A 15,089-nucleotide genomic window follows, 5' to 3' on the forward strand; every position below is an offset into this window, starting at 1 on the left:
AGACTTTGCATTTGTTTGATATAAAGCACTGTTCATGACTCATCTTTCTGCTTTTTTTCCCATTCCACCCTTTACAATAACAAAGGTTAGGACTGTTGGGTAATTAAAAATAGTTTCAAAGTACTAAATCAATGCTACAGTTACCACTGAACCACCCAAAAGTTTTCATTATTTGAAAGCCACATTAAACTAATAAAGTCAAGAAATCTTCAAGGAAAAATAAAATAGGTGCTGGGGAGAAAAAACCTATTTCTTTTCTTGAGGCTATAATTTGACACCTACTGCTTGAGCCTACTCAGTGGAGAGACTTATCTCTTGTCCTACTCTAAGAGATAAGTCTCTCCCCATGAGGCACTAGTAAAAACTTAGAGGAAACAGGATAATCTTAGAAAAATAAAAAAAAATTTATTGGGTTATCAAATCTCCATAAGGGGAGAACACGTGGTTCTAAAGTACCAATGGCTCCTCAGTATTTAAAACATAATAAGGACTCAATGAGTAGTTGACAAATTAATGAAAGTTAAGTAATGCACCATGTACAATGTCACATGACAATTGCCTTTAGAATGACTTAGAAATGCTTATGAGAGATGAATGGTGGGAAAACTTAAGTTGGGTTGGGGAGGTTCGGACAGGTGACAGAGGGGTCAAAATTGGATTCTAAATGGCAGGTGGAATTTGTATAGTGATACAGAAGAACGAGGAGAAATACACAAGTTGCAGTCAGTAAGTTAAGGAGAGGCTAGTTGTGCTAAAGCCAGGGATGGAATATAAAATTAATGGATGCTAACAGTGGAAACCCCAGTTGGAGAGAGAGCACACAGTCTTTCCAAGTACACATAAAAGTTAGGACTTTATTCTGTAACAATAAAACTATCAGCCAGGCTAGCATTAAGAAGACCTGGGTTCAAGTCCCTATTTATTCACCAACTAGATATAGAACTTGAACCACTTCATTCAAACATGCTTTCCATACCTGCATTAAGTTGGACTAGAAATCAGCCTAGGGCATTGTTTCCCAGACTTGTTGACTATGAAAAAACACTTTTTAGAGTAAAAAATAAAATTAATTACTTGAATGGTTATCATTGTACTTTTCAACAACCTTTGAAAAATAATAAAAAGCTGTTATGAATTTAACAATGCTTGTAACTCATTTCTACTTTAGTGTCCAAAATAGCATCCATACAATCATTTTTAAAAACAACTCTGATAAGTATAAGGTTTATCACATTATGTTTTTAATTGGCAATTCCCTGATTACTAATGAGACTGGGCATCCTTCCGTGCATTTATAGGTCTTTTTAAGCTTTCTATAAAATGCCTGCTAAGGTCTTTTGCCCATTTGTCTATGACTGACTTGAAGGATACTTTGTGTATTCTGCATACAAAATCCTTTTCAATTTTTTCCTTTGCAAATGTTTTTTTCTCAGTTTTTGGATTTCTAACTTTCTTTATAGTGTTTTTACAATGAAGAAAAATACTTTATTTTAATGGAGTTAAATTTACCATTCATTTCTTTAATGGTGTGTACTTTTTGTTTCCTTAAGTAATCTTTCCTATCCCAGGATCATAAAGGAATTCTACATTTTCTACTTAAATATAAAAGGTAAATTTTAAAATCTTAAGTCTATCTGGTATGTGTTAGTTGTAGTATGAAACGTATATATAAGTTGATACTTTCACATGAATAATTATCCTAGTTTTTGAATATTCCATCTTTCCCTCAACGATTAGCACAGTGACCCATGTCTTTTTTTTTTTTTTTAACAAGTTTCCCTATTTGCATGGATGTATTTCAGCATTCTTTATTCTTTTCTATTGGTCTAGTTATTTATTTATTTATTTATTTTGCCATCTTTATTGGACTGTAATTGCTTTACAATGGTGGGTTAGTTTCCGCTTTATAAGAAAGTGAATCAGATATACATACACATATATCCCCATATCCCCTCCCTCTTGCGTCTCCCTCCCACCATCCCCATCCCACCCCTCTAGGTGGTCACAAAGCACCGAGCTGATCTCCCTGTGCTATGTGGCTGCTTCCCATTAGCTATCTATTTTACATTTGGTAGTGTATATATGTCCATGCCACTCTCTCACTTTGTCCCAGCTTACCCTTCCCCCTCCTCATATCCTCAGGTACATCCTCTACGTGTGCGTCTTTACTCCTGTCCTGCTCCTAAGTTCTTCAGAACTAATTTTTTTTTTTTTTTGGATTCCATATATATATGTTAACATACGGCATTTGTTTCTCTCTTTTGGACTTACGTCACTCTGTATGACAGACTCTTGGTCCATCCACCTCACTACAAATAACTCAATTTCGTTTCTTTATACAGCTGAGTAACATTCCATTGTATACATGTGCCACATCTTCTTTATCCATTCATCTGGCAATGGACACTTAGGTTGCTTCCATGTCCTGGCTATTGTAAATAGTGCTGCAATGAACACTGTGGTACATGACTCTTTTTGAATTATGGTTTTCTCACGGTATACGCCTAGTAATGGGACTGCTGGGTCGTATGGTACTTCTATTTTAATTTTTTTAAGGAACCTCCATACTGTTCTCCATAGTGGCTATATCAATTTACATTCCCACCAACAGTGCAAGAGGTTCCCTTTTCTCCACACCCTCTCCAGCATTCATTGTTTGTAGATTTTTTGATGATGGCCATTCTGACTGGTGTGAGGTGACACCTCATTGTATTCTTGATTTGCATTTCTCTAATGATTAGTGCTGTTGAGCATCCTTTCATGGGTTTGTTGGCAATCTGTATATCTTCTTTGGATAAATGTCTATTTAGGTCTTCTGCCCATTTTTTACTTGGGTTTTTTGTTTTTCAGATATTGAGCTGCATGAGATGCTTGTAAATTTTGGAGATTAATCTTCTGTCACTTGCTTCAATTGCAAATATTTTCTCCCATTTTGAGACTTGTCTTTTTGTCATGTGTATGGGTATGGTTTCCATTGCTGTGCAAAAGCGTTTAAGTTTCATTAGGTCCCACTTCTTTACTTTTGTTTTTATTTCTATTTCTCCAGGAGGTGGGTCAAAAAGGATCTTGCTGTGATGTATGTCAATAGAGTGTTCTGCCTATGTGTTCCTCTAAGAGTTTTACAGTGCCTGGCCTTAAATTTAGGTCCTTAATCCATTTTGAGTTTATTTTTGTTTATGGTGTTACGGAGTGCTCTAATTTCATTCTTTTACATGTAGCTGCCCAGTCTTCCCAGCACCACTTATTGAAGGGGCTGTCTTTTCTCCATTGTATATTCTTGCCTCCTTTATCAAAAATAAGGTAACCATATGTGCATGAGTATATCTCTGAGCTTCCTATCCTGTTCCATTGATCTATGTTTCTATTTTTGTGCCAGTACCATACTGTCTTGAGTACTGTAGCTTTGTAGTATAGTCTAAAATCCAGGAGCCTGATTCCTCCAGCTCCGTTTTTCTTTCTCAAGATTGCTTTGACTATTCGGGGTCTTTTGTGTTTCTATACAAATTGTGAAATTTTTTGTTCTAGTTCTGTGAAAAATGCCATTGGTAATTTGATAGGGATTGCACTGAATCCGTAGATTGCTTCGAGTAGTAGAGTCATTTTCACAATGTTGATTCTTCCAATACAAGGACATGGTATATCTCTCCATCTGTTTGCATCATCTTTAATTTCTTTCATCAGTGTGTTATAGTTTTCTGCATACAGGTCTTTTGTCTCCTTAGGAAGATTTATTCCTAGGTATTTTATTCTTTTTGTTGCAGTGGTAAATGGGAGTGTTTCCTTAATTTGTCTTTCAGATTTTTCATCATTAATGTATAGGAATGCAGGAGATTTCTCTGCATTAATTTTGTATCCTGCTACTTTACCTAATTCATTGATTAGCTCTAGTAGTTTCTGGTAGCATCTTTCGGATTCTTTACGTCTAGTATCATGTCATACGCAAACAGTGACAGCTTTACTTCTTCTTTTCCAATTTGGATTCCTTTTATTTCTTTTTCTTCTCTGATTGCTGTGGCTAAAACTTCCAAAACTATGTGGAATAAAAGTGGTGAGAGTGGACAAACTTGCCTTGTTCCTGATCTTAGAGAAAATGGTTTTAGTTTTTCAACACTGAGAACGAAGTTGGCTGTGGGTTTGTCATGTATGAGCTTTATTATGTTGAAGTAAGTTCCCTCTATGCCTACTTTCTGGAGCGTTTTTATCATAAATGGGTGTTGAATTTTGTCAAAAGCTTTTTCTGCATCGATTGAGATGATCATATGGTTTTTCTCCTTTAATTTGTTAATATGGTTTATCACATTGATTGATTTGCGTATACTGAAGAACCCTTGCATTCCTGGGATAAACCCCACTTGATCATGGTGTATGATGTTTCTAATGTGCTGATGAATTCTGTTTGGTAGTATTTTGTTAAGGATTTTTGCATCTATGTTCATCAGTGATATTGGCCTGTAGTTTTCTTTCTTTGTGACATCTTTGTCTGGCTTTGGTATCAGGGTGATGGTGGCCTCATAGAATGAGTTTGGGAGTGTTCCTTCCTCTGCTATATTTTGGAAGAGTTTGAGGATAGGTGTTAGCTCTTCTGTAAATGTTTGATAGAATTCGCCTGTGAAGCCATCTGGTCCTGGGCTTTTGTTTGTTGGAACATTTTTAATCACAGTCTCAATTTCATTACTTGTGATTGGTCTGTTTATATTTTCTATTTCTTCCTGATTCAGTCTCAGAAGGTTGTGCTTTTCTAAGAATTTGTCCATTTCCTTCAGGTTGTCCATTTTATTGGCATATACTTGCTTGTAGTAATCTCTCATCATCCTTTGTATTTCTGCAGTGTCAGTTGTTACTTCTCCTTTTTCATCTCTAATTCTATTGATTTGAATCTTCTCCCTTTTTTTCTTGATGAGTCTGGCTAATGGTTTATCAACTTTGTTTATCTTCTCAAAGAACCAGCTTTTAGTTTTATTGATCTTTGCTATTGTTTCCTTCATTTCTTTTTCATTTATTTCTGATCTGATCTTTATGATTTCTTTCCTTCTGCTAATTTTGGGGGTTTTTTGTTCTTCTTTCTCTAATTGCTTTAGGTGTAAGGTTAGGTTGTTTATTTGAGATGTTTCTTGTTTCCTGGATAGGATTGTATTGCTAGAAAGTTCCCTCTTAGAACAGCTTTTGCTGCATCCCATAGGTTTTAGGTTGTCATATTTTCATTGTCATTTGTTTCTAGGTTTTTTTTTTTTTTTTTTTTTAATTTATTTATTTATTTATTTTTGGCTGTGTTGGGTCTTCGTTTCTGTGCGAGGGCTTTCTCTAGTTGTGGCGAGCGGGAGCCAGTCTTCATCGCGGTGCGCGGGCCTCTCACTATCGCGGCCTCTCTTGTTGCAGAGCACAGGCTCCGGACACGCAGGCTCAGTAGTTGTGGCTCACGGGCCCAGTTGCTCCGTGGCATGTGGGATCTTCCCAGACCAGGGCTCGAACCCGTGTCCCCTGCATTGGCAGGCGGATTCTCAACCACTGCACCACCAGGGAAACCCCTGTTTCTAGGTATTTTTTGATTTTCTCTTTGGTTTTTTCATTGATCTCTTGGTTATTTAGTAGTGTATTGTTTAGTCTCCATGTGTTTGTTTTTTTACAGATTTTTTTCCTGTAACTGATATCTAGTCTCAGAGCATTGTGGTCGGAAAAGACACTTGATACGATTTCAATTTTCTTAAATTTACCAAGGCTTGATTTGTGACCCAAGATATGATCTATCCTGGAGAATGTTCCATGGGCACTTGAAAACAAAGTGTAATCTGCTGTTTTTAGATGGAATGTCTTATACATATCAATTAAGTCCATCTTGTTTAATGTATCATTTAAATCTCGTGTTTCCTTATTTCTTTTCATTTTTGATGATCTGTCCATTGGTGAAAGTGGGGTGTTAAAGTCCCCTACTATGATTGTGTTACTGTCGGTTTCCCCTTTTATGGCTGTTAGCATTTGCCTTATGTATTGAGGTGCTCCTATGTTGGGTGCATAAATATTTACAATTGTCATATCTTCTTCTGGGATTGATCCCTTGATCATTATGTAGTGTCCTTGTCTCTTGTAATAATCTTTATTTTAAGGTCTATTTTGTCTGATAGGAAATTTGCTACTCCAGCTTTCTTTTGATTTCCATTTGCATGGAATATCTTTTTCCATTCCCTCACTTTCAGTCTGTATGTGTCTCTAGGTCTGAAGTGGGTCTCTTGTAGACAGCATATATACGGGTCTTGTTTTTGTATCCATTCAGCCAGTCTATGTCTTTTGGTTGGAGCATTTAATCCATTTACATTTAAGGTAATCATTGATATGTATGCTCCTATTACCATTTTCAAACTGTTTGGGTTTGTTATTGTAGGTCTTTTCCTTCTCTTGTGTTTCCTGCCTAGAGAAGTTCCTTTAGCATTTGTTGTAAAGCTGGTTTGGTGGTACTGAATTCTCTTAGCTTTTGCTTGTCTGTAAGGGTTTTAATTTCTCCGTCGAATCTGAATGAGATCCTTGCTGGGTACAGTAATCTTGGTTTTAGGTTTTTGCCTTTCATCACTTTAAATATGTGCTGCCACTCCCTTCTGGCTTGCAGAGTTTCTGCTGAAAGATCAGCTGTTAACCTTATGGGGATTCCCTTGTATACTGTTTTTTTTCTCTTGCTGCTTTTAATATATTTTCTTTGTATTTAATTTTTGATAAGTTGATTAATGTGTCTTTGCGTGTTTCTCCTTGAATTTATCCTGTATGGGACTCTGTGCACCTCCTGGACTTGACTGAATATTTCCTTTCCCATATTAAGGAAGTTTTCAACAATAATCCCTTCAAATATTTTCTCAGTCCCTTTCTTTTTCTCTTCTTCTTCTGGGACCCCTATAATTCCAATGTTGGTGCATTTAATGTTGTCCCAGAGGTCTCTGAGACTGTCCTCAATTCTTTTCATTCTTTTTTCTTTATTCTGCTCTGCAGTAGTTATTTCCACTATTTTATCTTCCAGGTCACTTATCCATTCTTCTGCCTCAGTTATTCTGCTATTGATTCCTTCTAGAGAATTCTTAATTACATTTATGGTGCAGTACATCATTGTTTGTTTGCTCTTTAGTTCTTCTAGGACCTTGTTAAACATTTCTTGTATTTTCTCCATTCTATTTCCAAGATTTTAGAGCATCCTTTACTATCATTACTCTGAATTCTTTTTCAGGTAGACTGCTTATTTCCTCTTCATTTGTTTGGTCTGATGGGTTTTTTCCTTGCTCCTTCATCTACTGTGTGTTTCTCTGTCCTCTCATTTTGCTTAACTTACTGTGTTTGTGGTCTCCTTTTCGCAGGCTGCAGGTTTGTAGTTCCCATTGTTTTTGGTGTTTGCCCCCAGTGGCTAAGGTTGTTCAGTGGGTAGTGTAGGCTTCCTGGTGGAGGGGACTGGTGTCTATGTTCTGGTGGATGAGGCTGGATCTTGTCTTTCTGGTGGGCAGGACTGCATCCAGTGGTGTCTTTTGGGGTGCCTGTGACCTTATTATGATTTTAGGCAGCCTCTCTGCTAACGGGTGAGGCTGTGTTCCTGTCTTGCTAGTTGTTTGGCATAGGGTGTCCAGCACTGTAGCTTGCTGGTCGTTGAGTGGAGCTGGGTCTTCGCGTCGAGATGGAGATCTCTAGGGGAGCTTTCACCATTTGATATTACTTGGTGCTGGGAGGTCTCTGGTGAACCAATGTCCTGAACTCGGCCCTCCCACCTCAGAGGCACAGGCCTGACATGTGGCCGGAGCACCAAGACCCTGTCGGCCACACGGCTCAGAAGAAAAGGGAGAAAAAAGGAAAGAAAGAAAGAAAAAAGTAAAATAAAATAAAGTTATTAAAATAAAAAATTTAAAAAATTAAAAATTTTAAAAAATTAAACAGTAAAATGGACAGACAGAACCCTAAGACAAATGGTAAAAGCAAAGCTATACAGACAAAATCACACAAAGAAGCATACACATACACAGTCACAAAAAGAGAAAAAGGAAAAAATATATTTCTATATATTAAAAAAAAAAGGGAAGAGAGCAACCAAGTCAGTAAACAAGTCTACCAATGATAATAAGCTCTAAATACTAAACTAAGATAAACATAAAACCAGAAACAAATTAGATGCAGAAAGCAAATGCCAAGTCTACAGTTGCTCCCAAAGTCCACTGCCTCAATTTTGGGATGATTCTTTGTCTATTCAGGTATTCCACAGATGCAGGGTACATCAAGTTGATTGTGGAGATTTAATCCGCTGCTCCTGAGGCTGCTGGGAGAAATTTCCCTTTCTCTTCTTTGTTCGCACAGCTCCTGGGGTTCAGCTTTGGATTTGGCCCTGCCTCTGTGTGTAGGTCGCTTGAGGGCCTCTGTTCTTTTCTCAGACAGGATGGGGTTAAAGGAGCAGCTGATTAGGGCACTCTGGCTAACTCAGGCCAGGAGGAGGAAGGGGTATGGAATGCAAGGCGAGCCTGTGGCAGCAGAGGCCAACATCATGTTGCAACAGCCAGAGGCGTGCTGTGTGTTCTACTGGGTAAGTTGTCCCTGGATCACGGGACCCTGGCAATGGCGGGCTGCACAGGTTCCTGGGAGGGGAGGTGCAGATAGTGACCTGTGCTTGCACACAGGCTTCTTGGTGGCTGCAGCAGCAGCCTTAGCATTTCGTGCCTATCTCTGGTGTCCGCGCTGATAGCCGCGGCTTGCGCCCATCTCTGGAGCTCATTTAGGCAGTGCTCTGAATCCCCTCTCCTCACGCACCCCAAAACAATGGTCTCTTGCCTCTTAGGCAGGTCCAGACTTTTTCCCGGACTCCCTCCCGGCTAGCTGTGGTGCAGTAGCCCCTTCAGGCTGTGTTCACACAGCCAACCCCAGTCCTCTCCCTGGGATCTGACCTCCAATGCCCGAGCCTCAGCTCCCCGCCCCCACCCACCCCAGCCAGTGAGCAGACAAGCCTCTCAGGTTGGTGAGTGCTGGTCGGCACCGATCCTCTTTGCGGGAATCTCTCCGCTTTGCCCTCTGCACCCCTGTTGCTGCGCTCTCCTCTGTGGCTCCGAAGCATCCCCTCCACCTCTACCACCCACAGTTTCCACCAGTGAAGGGGCTTCCTAGTGTGTGGAAACTTTTCCTCCTTCACAGCTCCCTCCCAGAGGTGCAGGTCCCGTCCCTATTCTTTTGTCTCTGTTTTTTCTTTTTTTTTTTTTTGCCCTACCCAGGTACGTGGGGATTTTCTTGCCTTTTGGGAAGTCTGAGGTCTTCTGCCAGCGTTCAGTAGGTGTTCTGTAGGAGTTGTTCCACATGTAGATGTATTTCTGATGTATTTGTGGGGAGGAAGGTGATCTCCACGTCTTACTCCTCCACCATCTTGAAGGTCTCTTGGTCTAGTTATTTAAATCTCTGCCAATGCCACACTGTTTTAATCACTATAGCTTTGTAATAAGTTTTGATACCTGTTGGGGAAAATCCCTTAATTTCATCAAGTTCCATTAAATGTTGTTCAAAATGCAGAAATGTTTAGAAACCCATAATATTCACACTAATAAACATGATACACAGCTTCTCTCTTAGCTTAAACATTGGCAGAGGGGATGTGGAAATGAACCAAATTACTTAATTTAAACATACAATCACTTATAACTGGAAATTGATTTTAGTGTATCTCTGGGCTCATATTCTGAGTATGCTTTTGCCACCTAATAGAGAAAAGCAAATGCCAGATTACCTGGATATATCTCAGCCACCTACATGAGAGACATTCCAAATAATTACTCTAAACCATGTTGAAGTATATCACCTTTGGGGACAAGAAAAGTCTTTATTTACTTTCTCATAAAGGTGATGAGTTCAAAGGTGGTGAGAAAATTTTAAAATAACTGACATCTCAAGAAGATTCTATCAAAAAAAAAAAAACAAAAAACTGCCCGAGGATAACACACAGACTGAGTTGCTAAAGATACAAATGTGCATGAGTTCTTTCTGATCATGTCATTTACAAAAAAATGTATGAAGGATATTATTTGAAAATAAAACCTTGAATAAGTTTCTGGTTTACTCTAATCACCTCATACTCTTTCAGTCCTTCTGGTGTACATTTTTTTTTTTTCAGATATTATGCCTCTCTACTCATTCATGGGCCACAATTTTTCTAAAGATTACAGAATGAAAGGAATTATAGTTGAACACATAATTCTACTTGAATAATCAAGCTCATTTGGAAAGTCAGTTCTAATATCTGCAGCTGGGCTATAAAGGCATCACTGGGCTCTTAGCTACAAGAGTGTAAATGTCAGCAGGAGAGCACTTGGAAAATGGGTAACATCTTCCCTTCACAGCAGCGCTCTTGGTTAAATGGAATATTGTGCTCCAAACTAAATTACTTCAAGTCTATTTGTGAAACTCAGTTGGATACATGTTTCTTATATAAACAACGGCTGGAGATAAATCTGCCAAAACCAGCACAGTGACTTGTATTTTTAGTATGTAAAATTTTTAGACCCAGAAATGGAATCCAAAAAAATGTTATTTTAGCCCCCAAATTTCTTGGATACTTTATTGAACACATCATAAAGTTTAATACTTATATTTACTATTGGTCTCTTGGTAGCACAGAAATTATACTCATTTCTCTGAACTGTCCCCCAGTGACCAAACTTACTTTCAGGGCATTTCAGCTGCTACCGAGTAGAAATTGGTAGCAAGGGAATTTAAATAAGTTGCCAAAAATTTTCAATATTAAAGACAACGAATAAGACACAACAATGCCTTTCCTCAAGGGATTAAGACTTCAACACACTTAGAAACAGAGGAAATTCCTTTCTCACATTTGAGGGAAGGGCAGAGTTCAAGAGTCAGTTATTTACAAATAGGCAAAGCACCACCATGCTTCCCCTACGGAGAGGTAGAGATTTAAGGATACAAATTTGAAAAATAATCAAATAATTTTTTTTTCCATTTAAAGGATGAAGAAGTATGCAAAATTTTGGTAGGGAGAACTGAGGTCTAAAGAATGCCAAAGGGCAATGGTACAGGGTAGATCATTTCATTACCCTCAGATAATTTTTTTAAAACCTCACTCCATTAGCCTCCAGTGTATTTATCTCAGAGTCTCCATCATCTATGCCCTTACTGTCCATCTCTAAAGCAACTTCATTAGAGAGCCCCAAGTGCTGTTCAGAGAGAAAAGAAAATCCCACACCAGTATAAGCAAGATTGAAATCAGGAGTTGTACACATTTTAGGAAACAACTTTCTGTTCAGGTCCTAAGTAACAGGAGAAAATTAGAGTATTTGCTATGAGGTATATAACATTCTCTGCTGGGTATAGGTAATCCTGTCAGCCTAGCATATGATTTGCTAGCTAGGAAAACAGAGATATGAGTGCATGGGCCACTCCTCACATCCTTTTGTTTGCTTGTTTGCTGGTTCAGGACCTGTTCCAACCTTCCAGCATAGCAAAGCGGGCAAGCTGGAAAATTATATTTCCCAAGCTCCCCTGCAGCTGGTATTCTGCATGTTATTCAGCTGCCACCAATCAGGTATTCTTGTGCAGGACCTTGTCAGAACTGAGTCACTTTGAAAGAAAAGCACTCACTTCAGACTTTCATGACCTGGAATGGATTTACACAAAGCAAGTAAAGCAAGATGCAGGACACATATTTTCCTGCACTGAGGCTGGCCGAGTTGGTGAGTTCTGTGCTGATAACTATGGTTACAGCTGCCTGAGTAGCAGCTTTATGTCCCCCAGCAGAGGCAGCAGTTCCTTTGGGAGCCTGGTCTTACACTGTGGTTCTGGAAGTAGTTCAGCCAGGGCCTGTTTCTTCAGACTTTTCAATGAAACGTTGAGCTCTTTATTTACTTCTCTAAATAAGTACTCTCCTGACTCGACAAGCCACAGTGGATTTTGATGTGTGTATGTAAGAACTGTGACTACTAATGTATCTTATAAATCTATAAAATATTCTAGAGCTAAACAGAAAACAATCATTGAATGAAATCATCCACTAACACTCTGAAAATTAATAGTGAATTAAGAATTAAGCCCTTTGGGAGACTGGGATTGACATATACACACTACCATATATAAAATAGATAACTAATAAGGACCTACTGTATAGCACAGGGAACTCTACTCAATAGTCTGTAATAGCCTATATGGGAAAAGAATCTAAAAAAGAGTGCACATAAATATATGTATAACTGATTCACTTTGCTGTACACCTGAAACTAACACAACATTGTAAATCAGCTATACTCCAATAAAAATTAAAAAAAAAAAAAAATTGGGACTTCCCTGGTGGTCCAGTGGTTTAGAATCTGCCTTCCAATGCCGGGGACGCAGGTTCGATCCCTCATTGGGGAACTAAGATCCCATATGCCGCGGGGCAACCAAGCCCGCGTACCTCAACTAGAGAGGCCATGTGCCGCAACTACAGAGCCCACGCGTTCTGGAGCCAATGCACCACAACTAGAGAGAAGCCCACACGCCACAATGAAAGATGCCGCATGCTGCAACTGAGACCCAATGCAGCCAAAAATAAATAAATATTAAAAAAAAAAAAGAATTAAGCCTTGTTTTTAACAAATGGTTTACATAGCTATGTAAAAATATCTGTAAGTCAAAGAGACTTTGCCTCAGACATTTGTATTTCAGAAAATACAAGCAGTCTTTACATATATAAAGCAAATTATATCCCTAAATTAATTTGCATTGGCATGATTGTGACCTTGATTGTATTTGTATAGAACATTGGTGTTCTAAGTGGTGACTGAGTTCCTAAGTCATCTCAAAAACATTACATAAGCTTTACTGGAGCAGAAATACCATAAAACTGCCATTAAAAAAAGAAATAAAAAACTATCACATTATGAAACTGGTGATTATACAAAATAGAAAGAAATTAAGTAAGAAAAATTGAATTTAGAGTGAATGCTGGTTCTTGAGGGGACAAATGAGTTTCATTATATGAAGAAAACTTAGAAATTGTTATTGAGCTTCTCAACAGAATATTAGAAGTGATGATACTGATTCATTTATATGTCTAATTTTTGTTCAGAAAACTATGGCATCCCTTTTCTAAGAAATACATGTACCGCTAATATTATGCACAGCTTTTCCGCTATAATTAGTGACATTTTGAGGACTCACAAGTACAACAGAGAAAGGAGGGCCAAAGAGATAAAGAGAGAACACTTTTTCTTAAGCAACTGTTAATTAGAAAAAGAATGAGGATATTTTTGTAAATGTGCATTAAAGGGTTAACTCAGTGGGCTTGGGATGCCTCAAGCCCTTTACATTCCAAAGAAAGAATTGGCCCTTAACTAGTTCCTGGGAGATAACCCCTAAACCCTTCCTGCCTGATAAGATTGTCCTTTTATACCTGAAACCTTGAATTACATCAGGTAGTTTAAGCCAACTAGATTTATGGTGAATGTCTATTTTTGTTCTCCTGGGCCCCTAGGACATGCTACATTAGTTTGACTTCCAGGGGTGGGAGGAGATAGGTAGAAACTGAATAGGTGCTCCTGGCCTACATGACTGACACCCAATAAAACCCTAAACACCAAGGCTCAGATGAGCTTCACTGGTAGGCAATACATCAGACATGTTGTCACACCCATTGCCAGGAGAATTAAGAGCTATTCAAGTGAGTTCCCTGGGAGAAAACAGCTAAAAGCCAGAGCCCGGTTTCTCCTGGACTCTGCCTTATGCACCTTTTTCATTTGCTGATTTTAATCTGTATTCTTTCCCTGTAATAAGACATAACCCTGAGTATAACAGCTTTCTAAGTTCTGTGAGTCCTAGTGGATCATAAAAAACTGACAGTGGTTTAGGGACCCCCAGCACAGTTAATTTGAAAAGGATATTGCATGGGGTGGAGTTAACAGAAGACAGATCATGGGCGAGAATAGCATGGGCCCATTTTTTCCAGAGATGGAGAAAGAAATTTATTTATATATTCACATGGCCTCAAAGTATCAACCATAGGTTACTTATTTATCACAAAGGGGTAATGTGGGTCTATAATGGAGAGCTCTGGTGGTCACCGCCTTAAGAAGTGATCAAGCTCAGCATCACCAACAGTGAGAAGACATGAGAGGTTGATGTGTAGAATTTAGACACATGTACACACACAAGCCATATTCATACACACACCTGCCATTTATATGTGTAAAATATTTGCAATTCAATTATTCGTAACATGAAAATTGGATTTAGTGTAGAAGAAATGTGGGAATTTTGGAAGGATGATTGCATGTATAGTGTTCTTGCATATAAACATAATTGAGTTTCTGAAATAGAATGACAGTGTATATAAAATAAATCGTTTTCTTTGTAGAGACCCATAGAATTATAAGGTCTTGGAGCTAAATGAAAATTTGGACGTTAGTATCACTGGCAAATTAACATCCAAATAACTCTCTCTTTGGGTAGGATACCATGCTAGTAACTATTGTTGGGATGTGGATGAGATAGATACAAAGAAACAAAACAGCCTAACCCATATTCTTGAGAAACTCCAATTCCTGTTGGAAAGATCTGACACATTGCTTTTGTCAAGGCTGTGATTTTCATTTCCATAAACATCTTTGAAACTCTCCTACTGAAAGATCATTGGAATCCTGGAATAAGCCAAACAAAAGGGTTATGTAAAGTCTCCTTTGAAAGACTAAATTATTCACTTTTCAATCCCAGTGCCCAAGGGCCCAATAAAATGCTCCAGAGAAATACCATGAGAGTTGAAATGCTGTTATCTTTGGAGGGTCTCCACACTGGAAATGTGACAACTGAGAGAGAGGAAAGAACTCTGGGCTAGAAGTCTTCAGATGTTGGCCAGGTCCCAGCTCCGAAGTGTGCTGGGTGTGTCACATGGGGAAAATTACCTAACACCACTGAGCCTCAGTTTTCATTATATAATGATGTCAACAGTGATAACACTGAGGGCTATTGTAAAAACAAAATGGCTGAAAAACATGAAAGTGTTTGTCAATTCAGCACTCTGCAAACACTAGGCAAGGAGAGTTGAAGGAGGCTTTAGGGGGTTGATTCCCAGACACTCACTCCCCCTCCTCTACCTTTCCCTTTTCTTCCCA

This window comes from Balaenoptera ricei, chromosome 4 (genome assembly GCF_028023285.1).
Source record: "Balaenoptera ricei isolate mBalRic1 chromosome 4, mBalRic1.hap2, whole genome shotgun sequence".
Classification (NCBI taxonomy): Eukaryota; Metazoa; Chordata; class Mammalia; order Artiodactyla; family Balaenopteridae; genus Balaenoptera; species Balaenoptera ricei.